The sequence below is a fragment of the Lontra canadensis genome, unplaced genomic scaffold (genome assembly GCF_010015895.1).
Source record: "Lontra canadensis isolate GAN:19392208 unplaced genomic scaffold, GSC_riverotter_1.0 scaffold211, whole genome shotgun sequence".
NCBI classification, from domain to species: domain Eukaryota; kingdom Metazoa; phylum Chordata; class Mammalia; order Carnivora; family Mustelidae; genus Lontra; species Lontra canadensis.
The window spans coordinates 874,712-899,601 of NW_022631205.1; positions in this window are offsets into that span (position 1 = coordinate 874,712).

The window sequence follows — 24,890 nt, forward strand, 5'->3', positions numbered from 1 at the left end:
TTAGTTAGCCAAAGGATTGGGGATTTTTAAAGCTCTTGATTAATAATGTTAAATTGCTTTAAACAAAAACAAAGTAATTTCAGGTGTATGAATAATTATTTGGGGGGAGAGACTATACAAAATGTTTGAAATGTTTGAATCAATGGCCCTACTGTCCAGAGCTTTAGCTAATGAAGAAGGGAAAATAGGGGTTTTTAAATGAAAGAAGGAAGGGAGCTGGAAGTATTTGAATTTCTGAAGCACTTATATTAATCAACTCACCTTACAATGAATGGCTCTGTTTTTAAGGATTCAACATATCTGCCTACAGTTAAAATAGCCAATCAAGCATCATAGTCAAAATGATCTGTCTTTACTCCATCACTCATCTTTAGTGAAAGTATTTTGGACCAATTCTTATCACTAAATCAGTGTTCTTGACTTTTAATGATTAAGAATATGAGAATTTAGGGGTGCTTGTGTGGCTCAGTCAGTTAAGTGTCCAACTCTTGATTTTGGCTCAGGTCATGATCTCATGGTTGTGAGATTGGGCTCTGTGTTCAGTGGGGAGTCTGCTTGATTTTCTCTCTCTCCTTCTCCCACTACATCTCCCCCCACCAGCATGCACACTTTCACTCTCTCTCTAAAATAAATAAATCTTTTAAAAAAGAAAAAGCATATGAGAATTTGATGAAAGCTATTGATTTCCCTAGAAAATGCACGCACACACAAAACTTTGCCTCTATTATCAGGGATCCACAGATCCCCAACATGCTCTCTGAGTTCCTTAGGTATGTTCCTTTAGATATGTAGTGACTTTTGACTAAGAAACTCTAAAAAGAAATCATCACTCCATCTTCCAAACATTTGAAAAGGAAACTGATAGTGACTTTAATGTAATATCTGAATACCTTACCACTCACAGAAACATCAAAAGCTACTACTGGGAAAAAAAATGTAGAAACATTTGGTTAAGTGGGACTACACATTTTGGGGGACACAGAGTTCTTTGAGAACTTGATGAACACAATGGACCTTTCTCCCAGGAAGAAATGCTTCCAGACACAATCAGCCACAACTTTAAAAGAGCATTACAGCATTCAAGTGATGAGTTCAAGGATCTTCTGAATTCTCTCCTCAGAGTCCAAAAAGTCTGGGCTGGAGGCCCTTGAGTTCCAATCCCAACACTACCTCAACTGTACAGGTAGGAAAGTAGAGTATAGAGTAGTTAAAAGATCTGTCTTTACTCAGAAGAGTTGTGAGCAATGCAAGAATTATAATCTATATTTTATGATCCCTCCAACTGGGATAATTTTAGACCCATTTTACAGATCAGAAAATTGAAACTCAAAGAGGTGGAATTATTTACCGTGATCATGTATTATCTGATAAATAGAAAACAAGGGAGTGATTACATCTCTAAGCTTATAGACATCTACATCTACATCTCTAGCTTATAGAAGGCTCCCTCTCCTCACCCAGATAATAAATTGGTGTTTGGTATATAAATTTGGGAATAGATGAGTTAACGGCAGGGGATCAAGTTACTTAACTTGATCAAATAATGCATTTTCACTGAAATACATTATGATTAACCATACAAACTCCACATTTAAAAGCTAAACAGGTGTATTTCCATACATAGGCAATTTCCAGTGCAGATGTTAGCTTCTCAGTATGCTTACTCAATTTGCATTGGCAAATATGAACAGACTTGTCATCGAAAGCTTTCCCTTCTGCACTTTAAAACTTGACCCTTCCAGTTCTGAAATTGACAATAATCACCTTGTTTAATTTTGGAGTGTGCAGTGTCTATAACCAGCAAAGTTCTTTAAGCAAACTGAATACTTCTCTTGGCCATCCCCTCAGACCCACTAATTTGAAAAGAAGGTATAAAATGGAGATGTAAAAAAGTTCTGGTTTTTTTGACGTCTTACATATCCTAATTTTCAATTTGGTGATGCTGCAGTGAGATGTCACAGATGGTCAGGAAATCCACCTTCTTGAGCCAATATGTGGGTAAATATGTAGATGCCCAGACCCACAGACCATCCCCTACTAGCTGTTTCATCATACCATTGCTCTTAAATCATTGGAGGCAATTTAACCAAACCGTGGTTGACCATTGGGTAATTATTTTCCAGGCCTTTAGAAAAATACAGGTCAGTGCTTATTAAAGGAGTATCTTCTTGCATGTTGATTGTTTTGCTGATCTCTTATTCATAATCCCTGGTTCTATATTTCAAGAGAAGGCTGACTTCCAGCCTAGTGAATCTGTACACAGAGGGATAAATTAAAACTTGGAGCTATGTCAAGGACCTCCTGGGTTGAGACTTTGGAAAGTCAGGGCATGGAGCAGAAAGGTCATCCATAAGTGAGCTAGGTCCCTTTTGTGGGGGTGGGGGCTAGATATATTCAGGGGGTCTATTTTCTTAAATAGCCACTTTCTGTCACTATGCTATGGAAACTGTAACACTTTACACACCAAAGATAATTTTGGTGTCCATTTCTTGACACAGAATGGAAAAGCACTTCTCAGAGCTTTATCAATAGTCGGCTAGAGGGGAAAATAAAATGAAGAGAAGGCTTGAGAATAAGAAATGACTCTTTAGTTCAGTTTAAAATCAGTTCATCTTGCTATGAGTTAACCAAAACGGCCACTAGTATGTTTCAATAACTATATGCTTCTTTCTACAGAGCTACCTCCAGTCGGTCTTAATTAAGCAGATAGATCATCAGACTATTATTAAGAAGAACACCATTTTGGCTATCATTTCTTGCTTGACTATTTCTTGCTTGATCTTTGGTGAAACTTTTATTGTATACAAAAAGGAGAGAAAAAAGATAATCTTTCCTCTTTCATATAGATGGACTTACCACTATGCCCCAGACATCCCATTATCGGGGATTAGACAGATAATGGAATGGGGAAAATTAGGGAGGCAAAGCAGCCAATGTTTAAATTCTATCAGTGTGATGATTTTGAATTGTTTTCCTCAAGGATCTTAAGCTAACTTTTTTTTTTTTTTTTTTTTTTGTAAAATGGAGACAGATTTCTCTCATCTCTTGTTGTGAATTATCATTGAGAAAACACATGGGACACTTAGTAAGGGGCCCTCCACACAGAAGAAATTGAGTAGATGACAGCCATTGTCATTTAAGATTGTGAAGGTTTCTTTTTTTTTTTTTTTTTTCCTATTTTCATGTGACCTTATGACATATTACAGCCTGCAGTTTGGCAAAAGTGGGATAGAAGAGAGAACCCAAGCTTTTCCAAAAGACTCAAGAGTTACTATTACTATGTATCCCTATCACTTAATACTGCAAGTGACGTCATCGAGGAACTCCAGGGAACTTTCTATGGAGATGTTTAGGGGAAAAAAAAAGCATTCGTGGGAGGTCCCTTTCCACTTTATTTCCCAAAGCTCTGAAAGAGACACAAAACTAATTTTTGGTATAGGGAAGTCATAGGTTTTACAGCATAGGTGACAGAATTTGTTTGGAATAGTGAGAAGGAGATGCTATCTAATTTCTCTGTGACAAAAATCAAATATTTCATTTATTTTGCCTCTGAAGAAAAAAATCACTCATTTATTTTTGACTGCAAAAACACACCTAAAATATAAGTTTTTAGAGAGAATATTTTCCAGCAGGTAGCAGGAAAACAGCATAGGCCAGTTCCAGCAAGCCTACAAGGGCAATGATTTATTAGAGCTGAGTAACTTTCCATATAATTATGCTTAATGTACAGTTTTAGTTGTTGAGATACTACTGTAGAACATGGCTACATTTTCAAATTCAAATATGAAGGCTATAAACTATGATTCAAGCCATATGTTTTCTCTCCTTCCTTTAAAAGAATTATATACATAAAATAAATTGGGGTATGGATTCATAGGGGCCTGTATACATTTTATTCAAAAATATTTTTAAATAGCCAGGTGACACCTGAAACAAGGCCTCTGTAACACCCCCAAGAGACCCAAGTTGCCTTTGTATTCTACTTCACCAGCCCCGAGGCTGGAAACCTTGGGCATTCCAGCTGGTTCCAGTATGATTTCAGAGCTGGTAGACCCAATTAGATAAATTTCCCCATCTGTTGGTTGAGATTGTGGGTCTAGTTATCACTGAACTCTAATGTACATGGTACGCATGAAGCGAAGAAGAGAAACAGTGATCCAGGTAATTCAACAGAAAATTAGTGGAAACCTTGCCTTCTCCACCACCCAGTCTTAATTGATCAATTCAATATGGAAAGCATGTCAAAAAGCTGTCTGATCCCAATACAGAATTATCAAAGCCCCTTTGATATTTGAAAGCTGGATGCCTCAGTAAGTTAAACATCTGCCTTTGGCTCAGGTCATGATCCCAGGGTTCTGGGATCGAGTCCCCCATCTGGTTTCCTGCTGGGGAGTCTGCTTCTCCCTCTGCCCTTCCTCCCACTCATTCTCTCTCTCTCTCTGTCAAGTAAATAAATAAAATCTTTAAAAAAATTATTAAAGCCCCTCCTATGCAAACATGTGTATATGCCATCATCATCATCAATATCATCATCCTCATTGCTGTCTGTTGGATGCCAGGAACTGCCAGGTCTTGCTCTATATTACACCAATTAGGTCTCCAAGCCAATTGTGATTTATGTATCCCCATTACAACCAAGAAGAAACTGACATCCCAAGCAATCTTTCTGTATTTGACAGTCCTCAATAAGATGGAGACACTGTTGTCCTTTTCATGCGATTCATTTGGTTTTATTTTTCCACTCGTTTTATAAACACATGGGCAGTGCCGTCCACTTATCAGTCGCAGCATGGCCAGGCAGGGAAATGTCTTACTCTATAATCCACTGACCTGAGTTTAAATCGCAGCTCTGATACCAACTTACTAACTCACGGGCTTTGGACATGTAGCCGTTAACCTCTCTGAGTTGCGTATCTCCCATTTAAAGATGAGAAAACTTACAACTACTTAACAATAAACATACAGTGCCTCAAATAGGATAGGTATTCACAAAACAGCTTCGTTATTTGACTTTCTTGTGACCGAGGATCCACCGTTCTCTTTCAAAAGAAAGAGAAATTGTCATGGACAGGCTTAAGAACCTTTACCAAATGGGACAGCTGGGTGGCTCAGAGGGTTAAAGTCTCTGCCTTCGGCCCAGGTCATGATCCCAGGGTCCTGGGATAGAGTCCCACATCAGGCTCTCTGCTCAGCAGGGAGCCTGCTTCCTCCTCTCTCTCTGCCTGCCGCTCTGCCTACTTGTGATCTCTGTCTGTCAAATAGATAAAATCTTAAAAAAAAACAAAAACAAAAACAAAAAAAACAAAAAACCTTTACCAATACAGCTAATTTTCATTCACTCGCTTAAAAACAATAGGTAGTCCTCCCGTGATAACTCCGAAGGAGCTTGTGGAAAAACAATCAACCCAGGGCCATTAGGATGTCTCCATTCAAAAGAGGCCAGGAGGCACTGCTCTAACTTGTCCTCTGGGTTAGAGGGCAACGCTGCTTCTCGGCATCCCACTCTTTCCCCTGGGCCTGTTTATAAAACCCGAGGCCTGTCCGTGCTGCTGCCCCAGGAATCTTCCCATTTCTGGCAAATGGGGATGGATATCATCAAAATTAATCTCCCCAGAGGGAAGATGTCCAGTTGTAGGTTTTTTTTTCCTTTTAAAGTGAAAAAAAAAATACATATTTTTACTATTTGCGAATCTGTTTTTGCCAATTTGCACTTGGAGAGGCATAAATACATAAATAGGGAATTTCCTTTTCTCTGAATAATTAGGAGAAAAACATGTAGCTTTCGGTCAGGGCACATCTGCTTCAGTTTTTCAGTTGTGTATTTAAAGGGAAAGGTTGTCAAAAGGAGCCAGTCTTTTTGTGCAGTCCTTATTCACTGTGATGTATGTAAACTTTACACATGATCCTCTATAAAACGTATTATTATCATTTCCATATGGTAACAACAACAATTTTATTAGTATTGCATTTATAATCATTTTATTTATAAATACAAGCATTCTAAATTTTAAACTCAGACTTGTACTCACAAATTATCTGATATGGCTCAGCCCTTATTTAAAAGATGAGAAATCTCAAAGATGACAATTGTCTTGCCTTGTCAGATGGTAAATGCCCAGGGACACAGAGTGCTAATTGTTAACAGCCAGGACTTTTGGGGTCCAAGGCCCATCTTCCTTCCCACTGGGTAACATTTCCTTATCAGTGAATGTCTAGCTTGTTCGTATTTCTGTTTCTTTAAATCAGAAAGCATGCAGGGTGCTAAATAAATTCTGGTTGATTTCTTGTAAGTGTTAGTTGCACATTAATATTAGATCTTGCAAGCAGGATTTATTTTGATCGCTGGAGTCACTAGGACATTTGAGGAATGGAATGTTGGGTTGAGTGTGGGTTAAGGAGACCAGAATAGAACCTGGTACTTCAGAGCCGGATGGGGCTTTGAGGATTGAGAAGTCCAGTGTGTTTGGCCTTTGGTGGTTTCTCATGACCATAGGACTTCTTTGCAGGTAAGCATGCTTAACACAAGCAGGGGGGTGAAATGTGTTAGTGTCACTGGGCTTGCCTGCCTGCGTTTCTGCCATGCACCATGAGAAGAGTTTCTGCCCCTTCTGCCTGGGCCCCAGAAGAATTATATACGGAGAAGAACAGAGCCCAGGCCATAATGAGGCAGGAAGCCAAGTCCAACTGGATCCGCTGCTTGAAGCAGAGTGGCCCAGCTGACCCCAAACCGACCCTTAGCAGAACTGCAGACACAAAAGAAATAAATGCTTTATTGCCTCCTCCACGATTTTGTGGCCGTTGTTCTGCAATGGTAGATGACGGACACAGCCTCTGATGATAGTTTTTGATGCTAACGTGCAAAGCTATAAAATGTAGAGCCATAGCTGAGTCTAATGATTATAGATCTAAGGATTTAAAAAAAAAAGTGATTTCCAGAATATTTGCTTGTTAGTGCCTTGTAGAAATGAAACCCCATTTAAACTAAGGCTTAGATAATGAGAGTCTACATGAAAAGGTGGACAGAGAGAGCTAAGAACCACTCTCCTCTGTTATTATCAATGCCCTTCATTTAAATACTGAAAAAAAATTCTCTCATTTGTTCATTAATTTATTCAGTAAACTACCATTAAGCATAATATGCAGCAGGTAGTGGGTTTTTCAAGATGAGCAGCCCAGGTGCCCAAGTGACATCTCAGCTTAGAAGAGAGACAGGTTCAAATAAACAACGGGTGTACAGTGTGATAAGAGGCAAGAATGCACGTGTGAATGCCGCAGTTTCAGAAGAAGGCTTTTTAATAATAATTGCTCAAACGGACTGTGTACTTACTGCCAATCCAGGGCTGATCTGGGTGTTTTGTATCAATTATCTCATTGAATCTTCAAAACCCTCTGCAGTGAAATCCAAATCACTAATGCTGTTTCCATTTCACAGATGAGAAAATGGAGCTCCACAGAGGTTACGTAACTTGCCCCAGGTCAGGCATCATGTAACGAGACTGTGTGTTATTTGAACTTATGCAATGTGATTCCACATCCCACGGTCCTCACCAGTATACCACAGCTAGAGATTAGGTAATTCTTTTTCTTTTATTTTTTTTTTAAGATTTTATTTATTTATTTAGAGAGAGAAGGTGCATGCAAAGAGGGAGAAGGGACAGAAGGAAAGGGAGAGAGACTCCCAAGCGGGCTCCATGCTGAGCATGCAGCCAGACACAGGGCTCGATCTCAGGACCTTGAGATCATGTTCTGAGCAGAAATCAAGAGTTCTCAGAGGCTTAACTGACTAATGCACCCCTATCTGAGCTGAGTCTTAAATGACAAATGCAGAGGGCTGCAGTAATTAGCCAGGTTGGTAACCCCTTGTGGACAGAGCTGGCTGACCAAACTCAGCCTCCACAGAGCTGTGGCTAACTCTGGCTTGATTTATGCTGAGGTTGAAATTTATAGGAACCCAAAGCTCTCTCTTCGTGAGGATCACATTAAATGGACTATGAACCAGTCTCTCCTTCCTATTCACAGATAACTCTGACTCATACACTTTCTATTCTTCACTTTTATCCTAGAAACCTCCAATATCCCTGTGAATGACACAGTCAATATCCAGACTCATAGCTTTTGACTTTGACTCCAATAGCCTTCACCTCTATTCCATCAGTGCTATAGGATGACCTTAACTTTGACCTTTTCACTATCAGGAACTGTGCTACCCATTAAACCTTAACTATCTCATTCTTTGACTACAAACTCTGGTCTTTATAGCTATCTAGATCTCCTGCTTCCATTAAATCTGCACACAATACCAGGTCCCTCAGCACCTTAATTTCTCAGTTTCTTCCCTCTATCCCATCTTTCTTTACTTGCTTAGATATGTAGCCTGACTAATGGGGTATATTTCCTCAGTTTCTTAGCCATTCCAGCACCTTGTTCTCCACAATACATACTCGACATGTACAGGTCAGTAGATCACTTAATAGACCCTTGCGTCCCACTACCAGTTTGTGACTCTTTCTAAGAATTTATTTATTTATTTGACAGAGAGAGATCACAAGTAGGCAGAGAGGCAGGCATGGGGGTGGGGTGGGGGGAAGCAGGCTCACAGCCAAGTAGAGAGCCTGATGCGGGACTCGATCCCAGGACCCTGAGATCATGACCTAAGCTGAAGGCAGAGGCTCAACCCACTGAGCCACCCCGGCGCCCGACTCTTAAACCCAACTAGGTTTTGTACCATGCAAGTGTCTATGTATGTGTACTGAATCATCTCTCCCTTCTTGAAAGTAGTTATTCCAAAGTTCCCTGCATGCATCATGGGCCACATTGCGTCCCCTCAAAATTCATAGGTTGAAGTCCTAACCTCCAGAACCTCAGAATGTGACATGAGATTTAAAAAGATGTAATTAAGTCAAAATGAAATAATAAGGACAGACCCTAACCAAATACGACCAGCATCCTTCTAAGAAGACAAAATTTGGATATACACAGAGGGAAGAGCATTTGGAGTCACAGTGAGAAGGTATCCATCTGTAAGCCAGGGAGAGAGGCTTCGGGAAAAAATCAACCCTTACAATACTTTTGCCTCAGACTTCTAGCTTCCAGAACTGTAAGAAAATAAGTTTCCGTTGTTAACACCACCCAGTCTGTGGTATTTTGTTAGGAGAGCCCTAGAAAATGTATACCGTTAGCTTCTTTATATTTCCCTATCCATCTTACCTTTCTTGTAGTAAATGATCTTATCTTCTACCCCTTGGGGAAAATAGGGGATTTCAGTCTTGGACTCTTTAACTGCCTATTCTTATACCAGCAAAACCCATTCCTCTCGTTTTCCATCCCAAAGAAAGAGGGACTTACACCTCTATCCAAAGCTGATCTTCCATTTTCACTTTGGAGTCTATGTCTTCCCGTTTATTTTCAAAACTCATTCCATAAATGATATTTTTCCTCTCCTATATCCTTAAGATTTTTCTCTTTGCTGGGTCTTTTCTTTCCAACCTAGATATAGGCTAATGTTATGACTATACTTTAAGTCATGATGTAAATAAAACCTTATTCCATCCCATGATACCCTAAAGCAATAATTATACACTATCTTCCCCATTCATAGTCAAACTTCTCAGAAAAGAAGTCATTTGCTCTGTTCTTCAGTCCATGACCCACTTGAGCCCATTAATCTAGCCAAGCATCACATCACTACACTGAAACTGCTCTGACCAAGTCACCCAGGACTTCTGAATGCAAATACACAGAATACTTTTCAATTTCAGTCTTTTTGGACCGCTCACTTGTTCTCAAGTGTCATTCACTTATTCTCCTAGGGTACCATGACATGGCACCTCTTTGTTTTCCCTCCCCACTTCCTGACTGTTCTTTCTCTTTCTACTTCTTAGATTCCTCATCTTTCTTTTCAATTTAAAAAAATCTGTTGATGTTCCTGTGGATTCTTTCCTCTTCTTCCTTCTCCTCTTCTTCCTCCTCCTCCTCCTTCTTCTTCTATTTTCTCTCCTTCTTCTTCTCCTTCTACTTTTTCCTCTTTTTCTTCTTCCTCTTCTTCCTCCTCTTCTTCTTCTTCCTCTTCCTCCTTCTCCTCCCTCTTCCTCTCCCTCTCCTTCTTCTTCATTGTCTTCTTCTATTGTCTACTTCTAATTCTTAACTAATGTCTACTTTATATTCTACCAGAATTTCAATTCCTTGAAGTCATCATGCTGATGACTTTTTTTTTCCTTCTTCTTCTTCTTCTAGCATCTATACTATAGCCATCAAGAATGTAGACTCAGGGGCCAAATTATTGGATTTACGTTATGGCTCAACTACTTCCTAGCCATGCAACCACGGTGAAGTCACTTAATCTCCTTATCTTACTCTTTAATCATTTTAAATGGATTTAATTTGTTTGTTTCAAAAATTAAATGAAAATATGCAAAGCACTTCGAAATTTCTGGAAAATAATAACATCAAGTAAGCTTTAGCTATTATTAAATAACTGTCCAGAAATCCAAGTCTATATTTAAAACCACTTACTGTCCCCAGATGTCCCACAAGTACTTCAAAAACTTACCCAAAGCTGAACTCATCACATCTTTTTATCACAAAACCTTTCCCCCTGACTGCTTTGTCTGGTAAATTTGTATCACTCTTTTCTGATAAGAAGTGAGCCTGGTTGTTTGCTGACACTTTTATCTCATCGTCATCTCCATCTTCCGATAGTTACCAAGTCCCATTATTTCTACTATTATATATTTCTGTCTGTCCTGCCTCCTACCTTGCATTCCACCACTGTAGTAAAGCAGGTCCACATCTTTGATGTGTGTTTTGTGTATGTTGGAGGAGTGGAGGTCTGGACCATTACAACGAATCTCTGTTGACTGAGTCCATTCTTCTAGTGTGCTATTTACTTGGCACTCAAGGTATGCTTTTAAAAAACAAACATATTCATGTTACTCCTCTGCTTGAATCACTTCAACAACTCTTCATCACTGTCAATGTAATGTCCATACTTTAGAAGGCCCCCTTGATTTAAACCCTGGTGTCCACCTTTCCAGTTTAAACTCCTATCAAGTCCCCCACTGTGCTCCATAATTCAGTAAAATCTTCCCTCTTGCCTTTGATAATTTGTGTTATTTTTCAAATCCCTTTTTTCCCACTTACAATCAGATGGTAATGGGAGGCTTTTAGGTACAGACCTCAAATAAAGAGTTCTAAGCAGGCAAGACAAAAATAAATTCAGATGAAAAGAAAGCCCTAGATGCAAAAAAAACTATTATGAGGGTTTAAATAATCCAGTTACATAAAGCAAAAATTACTTCTGTTTTTTTTACTCTTTTCCCAATTTCCTTCATTGAACAAATAACTTTTATTGAAAATCTATCCCCTTTCCTCCCTCATTTAAGAGCTTGATTCACATTCATTGCTCTATTTGGCAATTCCCCTCCCAAAGCCACATTTAAAATATTTTGAGTTTGGAGATCGCAATAGGAATCCTATTTAAAAACAAGAAACAAAAAAGTCATGAGCAGGAGCAGATTGATAATTAAAAAAATGAATGATATTATTTGTGTAATCTTCATCTTTTCCTCTGTGTGTGTGTGTGTGTGTGTGTGTGTGTATACATTTGCATTTACTACATTTTTAAACCTATACATTTATCACATTTTCAATAAGAAAAAAATGTCTGAAAATGAAACAATTACCAAACAGTCACCAGCTTACAATATGTAATGGAATCTACATGCACGTTCTCTTAGCAGAAAACACTTGGAGTTAAGTGTTAACTAAATGTAAATGTGGAGACACCTGCTAGTTAAATGGGTGCCTTAATACAGACCTCCTGGGGATTTGCTATATTCTCACCAGCTGTAACTTTCAGATTTTCCCTCCAGCCGAGATAGCACAACCATTGATGAAACACATAGTAGAATCAGCCATATGACTCTGGAACTCTCTCAGTATCAGTGTTGATAGAATTATGTTTGAACTTAACTCTCTTTAACAAGATTTAAGGCATCTTCCCACATCTCAGTATGCGTGATTGTTTAAGGTTTTCATTTTTGGCTTCAAACACATAGGCTTTCTCTGTCTTTTCTTTTCCCAACAAGTTCCCTGGCTTTGTCCCCACGCACCTCTCTATTTATCTCTATGAATGCTACCGCTTTGTTTATAGTAGAGGTGACAAGACACAAACCAGGATTTGGGAAGAGTGAGTGGGATGGGGCTGACTTTAAGTTGCCTTTTAGGAAATGTGCTATAACTAACATTTGCATCTGGCATTTCATAGCCCCCTCATCTTCTGTTATGTGTGAATTCCAGTTGGGTGATTCATCCTGACATGGGATTTCTTTGCTTCTTCTACTCTGCAAAAATGTGAGAGAATGAGGGGAGAAGTTTCTCATTCCTTTTGATTTTTCTAAGCAATCTTTATTTTTTTCCCATAGCTATGAAAGAAATTTTTCCGATGAGAAACGTTGCAGTTATGACATAACAATTCTATGTTTCACAACCCAACTGCTCTTCGTGTTGTGCTTCCCACCCTCATTTCTCACAATTCAAAGTAAATTGTGAGATTACTAGTACAATTAAGGCTCTGGAAAGAGGAAAACTGTGTATTATGGCCTTGATAACCCTTAAGGGAGATCAAGTCACAACTCTGCTCCAAATTCCAATTTTAGATTTGGGTTCAACAATAGTAATGAATAGAAGAAACACAGGAAAGCAGATACGTGTTTTAAAATCATCTTGACCAGAAATGTTTATCTAGGCATGTTAGGCTCCGGCAAGATGTCTATCATCTCCTCCTTCCATATATTCCACTTTGATTAGAGTAGCACTTATCTATTATCTGAATACTATTACAGCCTTATTTTGGAAAGGTCTCCCTGGTCACACGTACCTTAAGCTAGAGAGGAAGGCAACTGATTGCATATTTTTTTAACTGAAGTTGTTTCTGTGGAACAATACAAATTATATTTATACCATTGTTTGCAAAGATTAAGTCAATGGAATCATCGCATCCATTGGGGTTAGGATTGGAAATTTCTTCGTTTGGTGGACAATGTGCATGTTGTTTTTTTTGTTTTTGTTTTTGTTTTTGTTTTTTTAACCAAGTAAAGCAATGTGCAAAAAGCAAAACTAAAATTGCTAAAGCAAGTAACCTATCCAGAGGTTAAACATTTTGAATTAAAATACTAGTATTTGCACAGCCTAATTTCAAGCAAGTACATCGAGTTTATAAGAATGTGTTGCACTTTACTTACAGAACTGCTATAGAAGATAAAACCTTACTAGGAAGTTTTCATGTCCAACATTTACTGTTATACTTACAGTATATTGTCTGCAATCCATACCCATTTTCTGTTTTCATTTCCATTCTCATTGATTTAGAATTTCATCATCTTTTTAAAAATATTATTAGCCCTCTATCTTACCTTCTTGCCGTGAGTCAAACTTCTCCAGCTCCTTGTACAACCACTGAAATTACTTTTATATCTAAATTAATTCAACAAATTAATGATAATTTTTTCATTGAAAATGACAAAAACCCAATTTAAAAGTATCTAAAATAAAAAGGGAATTTATTGAGCCATGCAAACAGGAACTTAAATGGGTAATACAGATATGGGTCTCAAGCTATTGTTTGGTAAGATATAATCAGGAGTGTATTACTTAATTTCATGACCTTAATTAATAATGCCTGCCTTATTTCTCAGATAGAATCTCTTGGTGTGGTAACAAGATGGCTTCTTCAAGAGCAGCAACACAAAATTCCACTCTACCAAACACCTCATTAGAAAAATGGGGGTTATCTTCCTAATATATTTGGGGAAAAACAAACAAACAAATTCTTGGGAAAGATTATTGTAATTCTGCAAGATTATGTTTTATCCTTGAATAATGAAATGTAATGTCCAGGAGAGAGGGACCCTTCAAACGAATTAATCTAGATTGAGATCCCAAACTCAATCAAATACAAAAACAGAACAAACGCAAAATGAGAGAGACTAAGGTATTTGTAGGATACAGTAACAAAGTTAGAAAATGTGTGGGTTAAAATCTGAAAGGGAGAGAATGGGTCATTAAAAAATAGTTGAAGAAATAATTGCATGGAGCACTGGGTGTGGTGCAGAAACAATGAATTATGGACCACTAGAAAAAAATAAAATTAAGTTAAATTTAAAAAAATAAAAAGTTATTTGACTTAATTTAAAAAAAGAAATGATAGATGTAAAATTTCAATCCTAAAGAGATATAATAGAGTATAGAATTTACAATCTTACTTAGTCTAGTATTAGTAGAGTGGGATAATATGCATAGTACAAGTAGTATAGGTATTCTTCATGTGGAAAAAAAGATTATAGATGGAACCTCAGAAACGCAGAAAAAAAAAGCTGCAACAAGATGATGAGAGTGTGGACAAATAGAAATAATGATAGTACTTATTTAACAATAATAATGATATCTTAAATATTTTAGAATACAAATTATTAAAACACACAAAAGCAGGGATATGTGTGTTAGGAGGTTACAAAAATGGAGGAAAAAATGTTCTAAGTTTCTTGAATTGCCCTGTAGAAAGGTAAAAAGAACTAATATTTGATTTTGAAAACTCAACTAGTCATAGTGTGATTTCTATGGCAAAAAAAGCAAAAGATACAATTTCTAAGCTAATAGAAAGAAAAGTTGGATTAATAAAATAACTAAACTAAGTAAAGACATAAGAGTAGAGAAATGAAATTAATAAAGTTCTATGTTTAATCTTAAATATATCAGAAATTATATTAAATATAAATTGACTGAGTTCTTTCTTTAAAATACAAACTGGCCACCTCCCAAAAAAATCCTCAAAACCAAATTCTGTGCTGTATACAAGCAACATCTAAATTATAAAAATACAGAATTATTTAAAACCAAGGAATATAAAAAAGATTTAAAATGCAAACTTAAAGTAAAAGAAAACTGTCATGCTATGTTAATATCAGAGAAAGACTTTACAAGAAAGTATTAACAGAGATTGAAGATAGTTCATAGGGGTGCCTGGGTGGCTCAGTGGGTTAAAGCCTCTGCTTTCAGCTCAGGTCATGATCTCAGGATCCTGGGATAGAGCCCTGCATCGGGCTCTCTGCTCGGAAGGGAGCCTGCTTCCCCCCCGCCCTCTCTCTCTCTCTGCCTGCCTCTCTGCCTACTTGTGCTCTCTCTCTTTCTGTCAAATAAATGAATACAATCTTAAAAAAGAAAAAGAAGAAGAAGAAGAAGAAAAAGATAGTCCATAATAACAAGTGTCAGTTAAATGGGACAATATAACGCTCTAAAGCAAAATTGTCAGAAGTACAATGAGAAACAGAAAAATCCAGAATCATAGCGAATGAATGTATTAAATCTCTCTTAGTTCATTGATAACAGAAGTAGGCAACAAAACGAAGCAGTAAGAATACAAAAAGTTTGAACTAGGTTATTGAAAAATTTGCCAAAATTTGTTCATATAGTGCATCACAATGCCAGCCTAAATAAAATTTATAAAACTGAAATCATGGAATACAATCTCTGAACACGATGTTATTAAACTGGAAATCAGTTAAGAACAACAACAAAAGTCCCCATATGTCTTAAACCAAGAAATATACTTATAACTAATGCATGGGTAAAGATAAAATGGCAGTTCGAAAATATGAACTGGGAAAGAACTAAAATTCCATATATAACAGATGTTGTATTACATGTGTTAATACAACGTATTGCTTCGGTCTCAGTCATTAGGGACTTTCAGGTTGGCCTTTGTGTCCCGTGGCATTTTCCATCCCCATCCTTTTGTTTACTAAGCATTTCCTTATTTTCTGGCATTGCAAGATACTCCAGGCTACCCTGGGTTTGTCCTGTCCCTGATCTAGAAACATCAGTTTCAACAAGGTGCTCTGTATCTATCTTTGTTTGAGACTCAATTTTTATGGAGTAAAATGAACAAATCTTAATTGTATGGCTCAGTGAATTTTTTATCTGGACATACACTTGTAACTTCTTCCTAGTTCAAGATATAAACAGAATCTCATCACTCTGGAAAGTATTCTTAGATGGTTTCTCAAGCACAAACTCCCACTCTTCTGATTTCTGTTACCCTGTTTAACTTTGCTAGTTCTTGAATTTCATCTAAGTGGAATCATATGGTCTGTATGCTTCTGTTTCCAGCTTCTTTCATTTAACATAATTTCTTTAACATTCATCTATATTCTGTCTATCAATAGTTTTGTTTTTTAAGATTTTATTTATTTATTTGACAGACAGAGATCACAAGCAGGCAGAGAGGCAGCAGAGGGAGAGGGGAAAGCAGGCTCCCTGCTGAGCAGAGAGCCCGATGCAGGGCTCGATCCCCGGACCCTAAGATCATGACCTGAGCCGAAGGCAGAGGTTTAACCCACTGAGCCACCCAGGCACCGCTGTATATCAGTAGTTGTATTGCAAGGTTATATTCCTTCATGTCAATTTGTTATCCTTTCTCTTGTTGACAGACATTTAAACTCCTTCTTTCATTTTGTGTGTTTTGTTTTGTTTTTTCGTTTGGGGGGTTTTGTTTTATTTTTTTTTGCCATTATGAATTAATACGACTAGGGTGTCTTTTGGTAGACATTGTCTCTCAGTGTAACGTTTTTGAGATTCATCTATATTGTTGAATGTATCAACAGTTTATTCCTTATTATTGCTGACTAGTATTGCCTTCTGAGTGTACCAGAATTTGTCATTTCATTCATCAGTAAATGAATTGTGTCAGTTTCAAGCAATTATAATTAAAAGTTTCATAAACATTCATGTACAGCCATTTGTGATGATATGTTTTAGTTTCTTATGGGTGAAAATCTAGGTGGGGGGATTCCTGGACCATATGGTAAGAAATTGTCAGAGTTTTCTGGAGTAGCTGATTCATTTTGCATTCCCTCCAACAAAGTGTGAGAGTTCCAATTGCCCCACATCCTTGCCAGTACTTAGTTTCATTATTTTTTTAACCATTTTAAGTGATGAGTAGAAGTATCTCCTTGTGGATTTAATTTCTATTTCCCTAATGACTAATGACATTGAACAACTTTTCTTATGTTTATTGCCATCTTTATCTCTCATTTCATGAAAGTCTTTGCTTAATTCTTCCACTTTTTTATTGGGTTTTCTTATTGTGCTTTTTTGGTTGTCGTTATTGTGAGCATTCTTTATGAATGTTGAATCCTAGGCATTTATCAGATTTGTGTTTGTAGATATATTATCCTTGAGTGTTGCCTAGCTTTTCATTTTAGCAACAGTGTCCTTATAAAAGCAAAGGTTTTTCATTTTGAAGTACACAATAACAGTATTTTGTCTCCTGATTATTTTGCATTCTAAAAGTACTTTGCCCAGTATAAAGTCCCAAAAATTATCTCCTACTTCTACAGATTACTGGTTAGGAGTGTGGGAGACTTCAAGAATAATTTCAGGTTTTCTTATTTCTCCAATCAGAACTATTAGTTTTTGCTTCATGTATTTTGAAGATCTATTAGCATCTTACAGGGGATAAAAGGAAAAACTAATGGACCAACCACGAACGATATCATATAACAAGATATGTAGTACAGAATTTGGCCTTGCTCAAAAAAGAGGTCTTGTTTTGTCCATGCTCCTGAGAGATGACACCTAAACATTTGGGATTTTCTGGGGCACCTGGGTGGTTCAGTTGGTTGCACATCTGCCTTTGCTGTCATGATCCCAGGGTCCCAGAATCAAGTCCCATGTGGGGCTCCCTGCTCAGCAGAGAGTCTGCTTCTCCCTCTGAACCTCCCCCCTCTCATGTTCTCTCTCTCTCAAATAAATAAATAAACAAATAAATAAATAAATAAATAAAATCTTTAAAACAGACAAACAAAACCTTGTACTTCAAGGTCCAAGTCAGGTGTTTGGGACACTCCCAGACTCTGATCTCATATGCCTCTCTCCTTGGCTGAGTTTAACATATCTTTTCCTGTAATAAGTTGTGTCTGTAGGATAACAGTTTTCAGTGAGTTCTGTGGGTCTTTTTATGAGTGATCAAAACTTTGGGGAGACCCCTAGATGAATAGTTGGTGTCAGAAATGAAGCTAGTCATTTGTGGATTATTTCTTCTAACTTCATAATTGGACCCCAAATTCTTGCAGTTGGGGCAGAAATCTTGTGCAAACTTAATAGTTTGCTGGTCTCTGCCCTCAACCTCGTACTTTGGCCAATTCCAGATGTAGGTCTTATAGAATTCTTATTATCAACCTAAAGAAAGTTTGGATTTTTTCCTGCCTCTGGCTTCCATGAGGAATATAATATTTGGCTACAAATACAGGTGATTTCAGTAACTAGAAAATTCTCAACTGCATAGCACTATTACAAAACTACTAAGATAGTCTTTGTAGTATTCTTTTATATTTTTGTTATATTCTTTTTATAGTCATTTCCCATCAAATTCAGGACATTTTAAAGAATATTATTAAGTTATTTTCCCAAAAAAACTGCACCAACTTAAGTTACTATCAGCAATTTATAAGACTGCTGATTTCACCACATTCTTTGTATCACAATATATTATTTCATACTCATCTTTCGTAATATGATGGGAATAAAATAGTAAATTAATTTTTGATTTGGTTATCATATTAAGCACTGTTTCATGTTTATTGACTGTATTTCTTATACAGGAAATCTGTTTATGTGCTTTACCTATTTTTCCTTCTGATAAATAGTATATTTTCTAATTGACTTCAGGGCACTTTATAAAGATTTTTTTTTTTTTTTGACAGAGAGATAGAAAGTACAAGTAGGCAGAGCAGCAGGCAGAAAGAGAGAGAGAAGCAGGCTCTCTGCCAAGCAGGGAGCCCGATGTGGGGCTTGATCCCAGAATGCTGGGATCATGACCTGAGTCAAAGGCAGACACCTAACCGACTGAGCCACCCAACCTCCCCATACTTCAGAGCACTTTAAATTCAAAGTATTACCTTTCATCTGTCAACATTATTATAAATAGTTTCCAAGTTATTCCCTTGCTTTTTAGTTCCTTTACCTTTGTAAAATATAGAACTATATAAAAAAGCCATATATATTTTTTAATTGACCATTTTATTTAATTGAAGATTTATATAATTCAACATATTTTATGTTCTTGTTCAGGACTTCTTGGACACAGAAATTTCACTTTTAAGAATATATCCTAAATAAAACAACAGAAAATAAATCCAATATTTATGTGCCAAAATGATTATCACAATAACACTTTCTTAGTCAGAAGCAACCTAAATGAACCCATACAAGATAATAGTTTAATAAAGTATTCTCAAAAGTTTCAAATGGAATATTAGGTATCTTTTAAAAATCATGTTTTGGAAACAGTAAATTATATAATGTTGGGTAGAAAAGAAAACATGATTTAAAATGGCAAGTCTAGAAGAAAGTCTATAAGGAAAATATGTAAATATATTTTTATAAATATAATTATAAATAAAAATCTAGAAAACAATACATCAACATATTGACTGGTTTCTCAAGGTTCTAAGATTATGAGTAGTTTCTTGGTTTTGTGCTTTTTTTTTTTTTTCATTTTTCCCCCCTAAAGAATGCATATTACTTCAGTTGTGGAAAGGAGGCCAAGCAATAGAAGCCCAGGACATAATACTAAGTATAGTTCAGTAAAATTACTTCTATTTGTTGACAAAAGTAATTTAAGTGTATACGAAGTATTGCAGTTAATCAGAATAACAACAAACAAAAATGTCTATACCCTAATCCTTATAATCTGTGAGGATATTAACTTACACGGCACAAATAACTTTGCAGATGGAATTACATTTCTGAAATTTGAGAGAGAGAAAGCGTATCTTGAATTACTCAGATGGGCCCAGTATAATCACATGGATCCTTAAAAGTGGAAGAGGAAGGCAGAAGAGTCAGTCAGAGAGAGGGCGTTATGAAAAACAGCACAAGAGAGATTCTGAACTGGAAAGGATTTCACCTCTCTTTGTTGGCTTTAAAGACGGCTCTGGGCCAAAGATTGTAGAGTCTGAGCTGATGGCCAGAAGGAAAGGGAGACATCAGTCCTTTTAACCATAAGGTACTAAATTGTGCCAGTAATTTAAATAAGAAAGGAAATGCTGTCTTCCCTAGAGCCTACAGTAAAGAATGGGGCTCTGGTGACACCTTGGGTTACCCCAGTGAGACCCATGTCAGACTTCAGACCTATTGAACTCTGAAATAACAAATTTTGTTGTTTTCAGCCTCTAAATTTGTAATGATTCGTTTAGGCAGCATGAATACAAATATTTGTTAAATGCCACATTGAGGACTCAAATTAGAAAAATGCCATGGTCCACGGCCTCAAGAGAAAGATGGATGTAAAAATAACCATATATACTCTGCTTAATCGTATATGTAAAGTTTTATGAAAACACAGATGAAAAGTAATCATGTCTAGGAGATTCAGGAAAGGCACCAGAGGAGGGTAATGACTGCATGTCATCGTCACGACCAAACCTCAAGAATTAGAGCTTTTATTTAGAGCATGCTCAATAGCGTTAGCTGATCTGGAAACTAATAATGTAATCTAAGTTCAAGACCACAAAGAGTAGACTTCATCAAAGCTACAAACACTAGAGACCTTCTCTGAGCCTCAAGTTCAAAAAGTGCTTCCATTAGTCCTTGATGTTAGACAGGGCTCTATTTGGACAGATGAAGGAGTTTTCTTTATGCTAAGTTTAGAAAAAGGCTCTTATAAAAAAAGATGAAATTTATTTTTTTATCATTTTTGGTATTAATATATTATTATTTGGTTTACTGAGAAAGTACAGAGAATCAGAATCGCAGTGCTCCACCCTCATAGTTTTCTCTATTATTTACATCATATGTTAGTGTAGTACATTTTTTACCATTGCAGAACCGATATTGATACAGTATTATCAACTAAAGTCTACACTTTATATTAAGGTTTTCCCTTTGTGTTTTATATCTTATAGGTTCTTATGGGTTTGACGAATGTATACTGACATACATCCATATTCTTAATACCATACAGAGTCTTTTCACTGGGCTAAAAATTCTCTGTACTACACGTAGTCATCCATCCCTACCTCCCCCTGAACTGCAGGCAACTGCCTCCATAGTTTTGCCTTTTCTGTCCTGTCGTTGGAATCATGCAGTGTGTAGCCTTTTCGGATCGGCTTCTTCCACTTAGCAATATCCTTGCCATTTGTATATCTTCTTTGATGAGGTCTCTGTTCAACTCTTTTACCCATTTTTAAATTGGGCTCCATATTTTCTTATTGCTGAATTTTAAGGGTTGCCTATTTGATACCAGTCCTTTATCAGATAGGAGTTTTGCAAAGACTTTCTCTCCATCTGTGGTTTGTGTTTCCATTTCCTTAAGAGTGTCTTTTGCAGAGTAGAAATTTATAATTTTAAGGAAGGACTGCTTACCCATATTTTTTTTCATGGATTGTTCTTTTGGTGTTGTACCCAAAAAAATCATCATCAAGCCCAAAGTCACCTCTAAGCTCTCTCCTGTGTTATCTTTTAGGAATTTTATAGTTTTGCATTTTACATTTAAGTCTATGATCCATTATGAGTTAATTTGGGGGAAAGAGGTAAGGCATGTGTCTTGTTTCTTGTCTTTCTTGTCTTGTCTTTCTTGTGTTTCCTTTCTTTCTTTTCTTTTCTTTTCTTTTCTTTTCTTTTCTTTTCTTTTCTTTTCTTTTCTTTTTTTTCTTTTTTGCATGTGGATGTTCTTCCAGCACCAATTGCTGAAAGAACAATCCTTTCTTCTTTGACTTTCCATTGCTTCGTTGTCAAAGATCCATTGAGTGTATTTATGTGGGTCAGTCGTGGGCTCTCCATTCTGTTCCATTGAACTATGTGTCTATTCTTTTTTTAAAATACCATACTGTCTCGATTTATAGAAAGTCCTAGAGTCAGATAACATCAGTCCTCCAGCTATTCTTCTCCTTCAATATTGTGTTGGATATTCTGGGTCTTTTGCCCCTTTATATAAAATTTAGAATCACTTTTTTGATATTTACCAGGAAAGTGACTGGGATTTTTTTTTTGAAGTGCACTAAATCTACAGATTGTGTTTCAGAAGAATTGACATCTTAACTATATATAGCCTTCCTATTCATGACCATGAAATATTTCTCCATTATTTCATCTGAGCTTTATAGTTTTCCTCACATAGATCCTGTACATAGTGTGTTTTATTTGTACCTAAGTATTTAATTTTTTTCGTGTTAATGTAACTACTATTGAATTTTATTTTTTTAAAGACTTAATAGATTAATTTGAGAGAGAGAGTGAAAGAGAGAGAGAGAGCACAAGCACAGGGGGAGGAACAGAGGGAGAGGGAGAAACAGAGTCCCCACTGAGCAGGAAGCCTGATATGGGGCTTGATCCTAGACCTCAGGATCATGACCTGAGCTGAACGTAGATGCTTAACTGACTGAGCCACCCAGGTGCCCCTAGTATTAATTTTAAATTTCCAACTCCAATTGTTCATTGCTGGCAAAGGGGAAAGCAACTGGCTTTTTTAATAAAATTTATTTTTAATTTGCCTATAGTTTACTTATAGGGTTAAATGAGAAGTGACCCTTTATATTTGTATCTCAAAAGAGTGCCAATGGAGGATTTGACCAGACATGATTTCTGGCCGTGTTTGCTGTCAGTCGAGGCAGTATACAGCTCATCAATGTATTAACACCTAACATTCAAGACTGGACCATAAAGTTTTGACAGCTATTATCAGACCCCATCAGGAAAATATTTGCCTCATCTAATAAAACTTAATTTCTTCTAAGGAGACATCTCCTCATAGAACGGCAGATTTTTCTGGGATAAGATGAAGTCTGTGGTCTCAGGGTTCCTTTGTCACTACAAAATCATCCACGTCCACACCAGTAGTCTTCCACGAGACCTGGGATGAAAGTCAGTCATCTGACAGTACTGGACGAACGCAGTCTCATCATTGGCATAGTTAGCCAAAGTGAGATTTATTTCTCCACTCCCTGGGTGTCTGCATTGAGAAGTATGTTCATTCTTCTTACCAGTGCCCTTTCACTAAAGAGAGCAAACAGACTCCGTCAGTAATAGGCTGAGGCTTCTCACTAACTGGCAACCATGAAGGATCTGGCACACACAAGCCAGTGAGTGTGTTCTGGAAAGTTAGTGAGCAGATTCCTTCCATACTTGACACTGTAAGCCCTCCTCATATATCATAGGCATATTATGAAGTATAGTTTTAGGAAGAACGAAAAACACAGTAAAATACAATAAAAAATGCAATCAAAATTGATATGCTCTATAAACACCTTTTTATCTAGGCTTCCTATCCATAACATTGTTCTCAGAATAAAAGGTAAAATCTAGATATTTAAAAAAAAAAAAAAAGAGGTAATGAAGTTGTTTCCTGAGGTTTTTTATGAGCCTGAGTATCCTCAGTTACTTTTACTCATATTAATTCTCATTGGTAGAATTTCCTTGCATTTCAGACCATCAGAGAAACCTCCCCAGTGATAGGTCAATTATTTCTAGGGAATTGGTTAAGGCTCTAAGATTTGTTTTATTTGTGTTTATTTGCTTGTTTTACCAGTGAGAATGATTATTGTGGCTCTGGTCTAATTTTATTTCTAGCCTATACCCAATCTCAGTTGTCTCTGTTCACATCAGTACATTCAATACTGAATATGTAGTTAGAATTATGCTAAGAACTCGGAGATACAGAGATGAATAAAATAATTTCCCTGACCTCACAGAGTTCATAAGCCTGAGAAACATTCAAGTATAAATATAGCTACTCAGATCACCAATATAATTCTTCCCTTCTCACTCTCACTGATATAATTTTAGGAACAGGAAAATTACAAGAAGGCCCTAATGTCCTCTGCAAATATTCACCAAAATAAAGTTTTATATATATATATATATATATATATATATATACACACACACACACACTTTTTCTGTTATCAGTGCACATTCAACTCAAGATTAAAATGGAATTTGCTAATTGACAAATTTACAATTGTTATTTTTTTTAAAGGTTTTGTTTATTTATTTGACAGACAAAGATCACAAGTAGGCTAAGAGAGAGAGAGAAGGAAGCAGGCTCCCTACTGAGCAGAGAGCCCGATGCAGGGCTCGATCCCAAGACCCTGAGGAGCCGAAGGCAGAGGCTTTAACCCACTGAGCCACCCAGGCGCCCCCTACAATTTTTAATATACTGTGTTCTTCAAAGTATCATACATTTTCTGTTAGATCTGTTTAAAAAGTCATTGAATTTAAATGAAAAGTCTTTCGTACTAATTATTTGTAGGTTGTCAACAGGATAATTTGGATCCTATCACTTTTTTTTTCTTTTAACAATGCAAGAACTTTAAGTTTCCTTTACAATTTTATAAATGGAATTAAAGTTTTACACTTTAAAGAGATATCCTTTAATCAAAAAAATGAAACTGGCCCTATGTATGTTTTGACCTGATCTGTGACTGAAATGTGCATTTTTATTATATGGTAAATATATTTACAGCATGGACTGAAAAAGAATTCTCCACATCCCTCAGTTTTGCTTAAGATTGATTTAGCAACATCCAAAGTTTAACCCAAATATCTCATGCTTGAACACTTAAGGTATATCTCCATAGATCTAATTCAATCAAATATCCATGCCCATCCAGTCAGCTATACTCAGGTTCAAATCATGCTATGAAGATATGGTTTCCAGAGATCCATCTCCATAACGAAAGAACAGAAGGAAGGAATGTGGTAAACTAAATACACAACTAGAAAGACATCAGTGTCATTTCTCTATGTGGTGGGTGAGCAAATCTTCCAGTTTTCCCAGGAGATTCCAGTCTTAAGCAAAATGTTCTCATTCAATTATTAGCAGTGTCCTCTTTTAT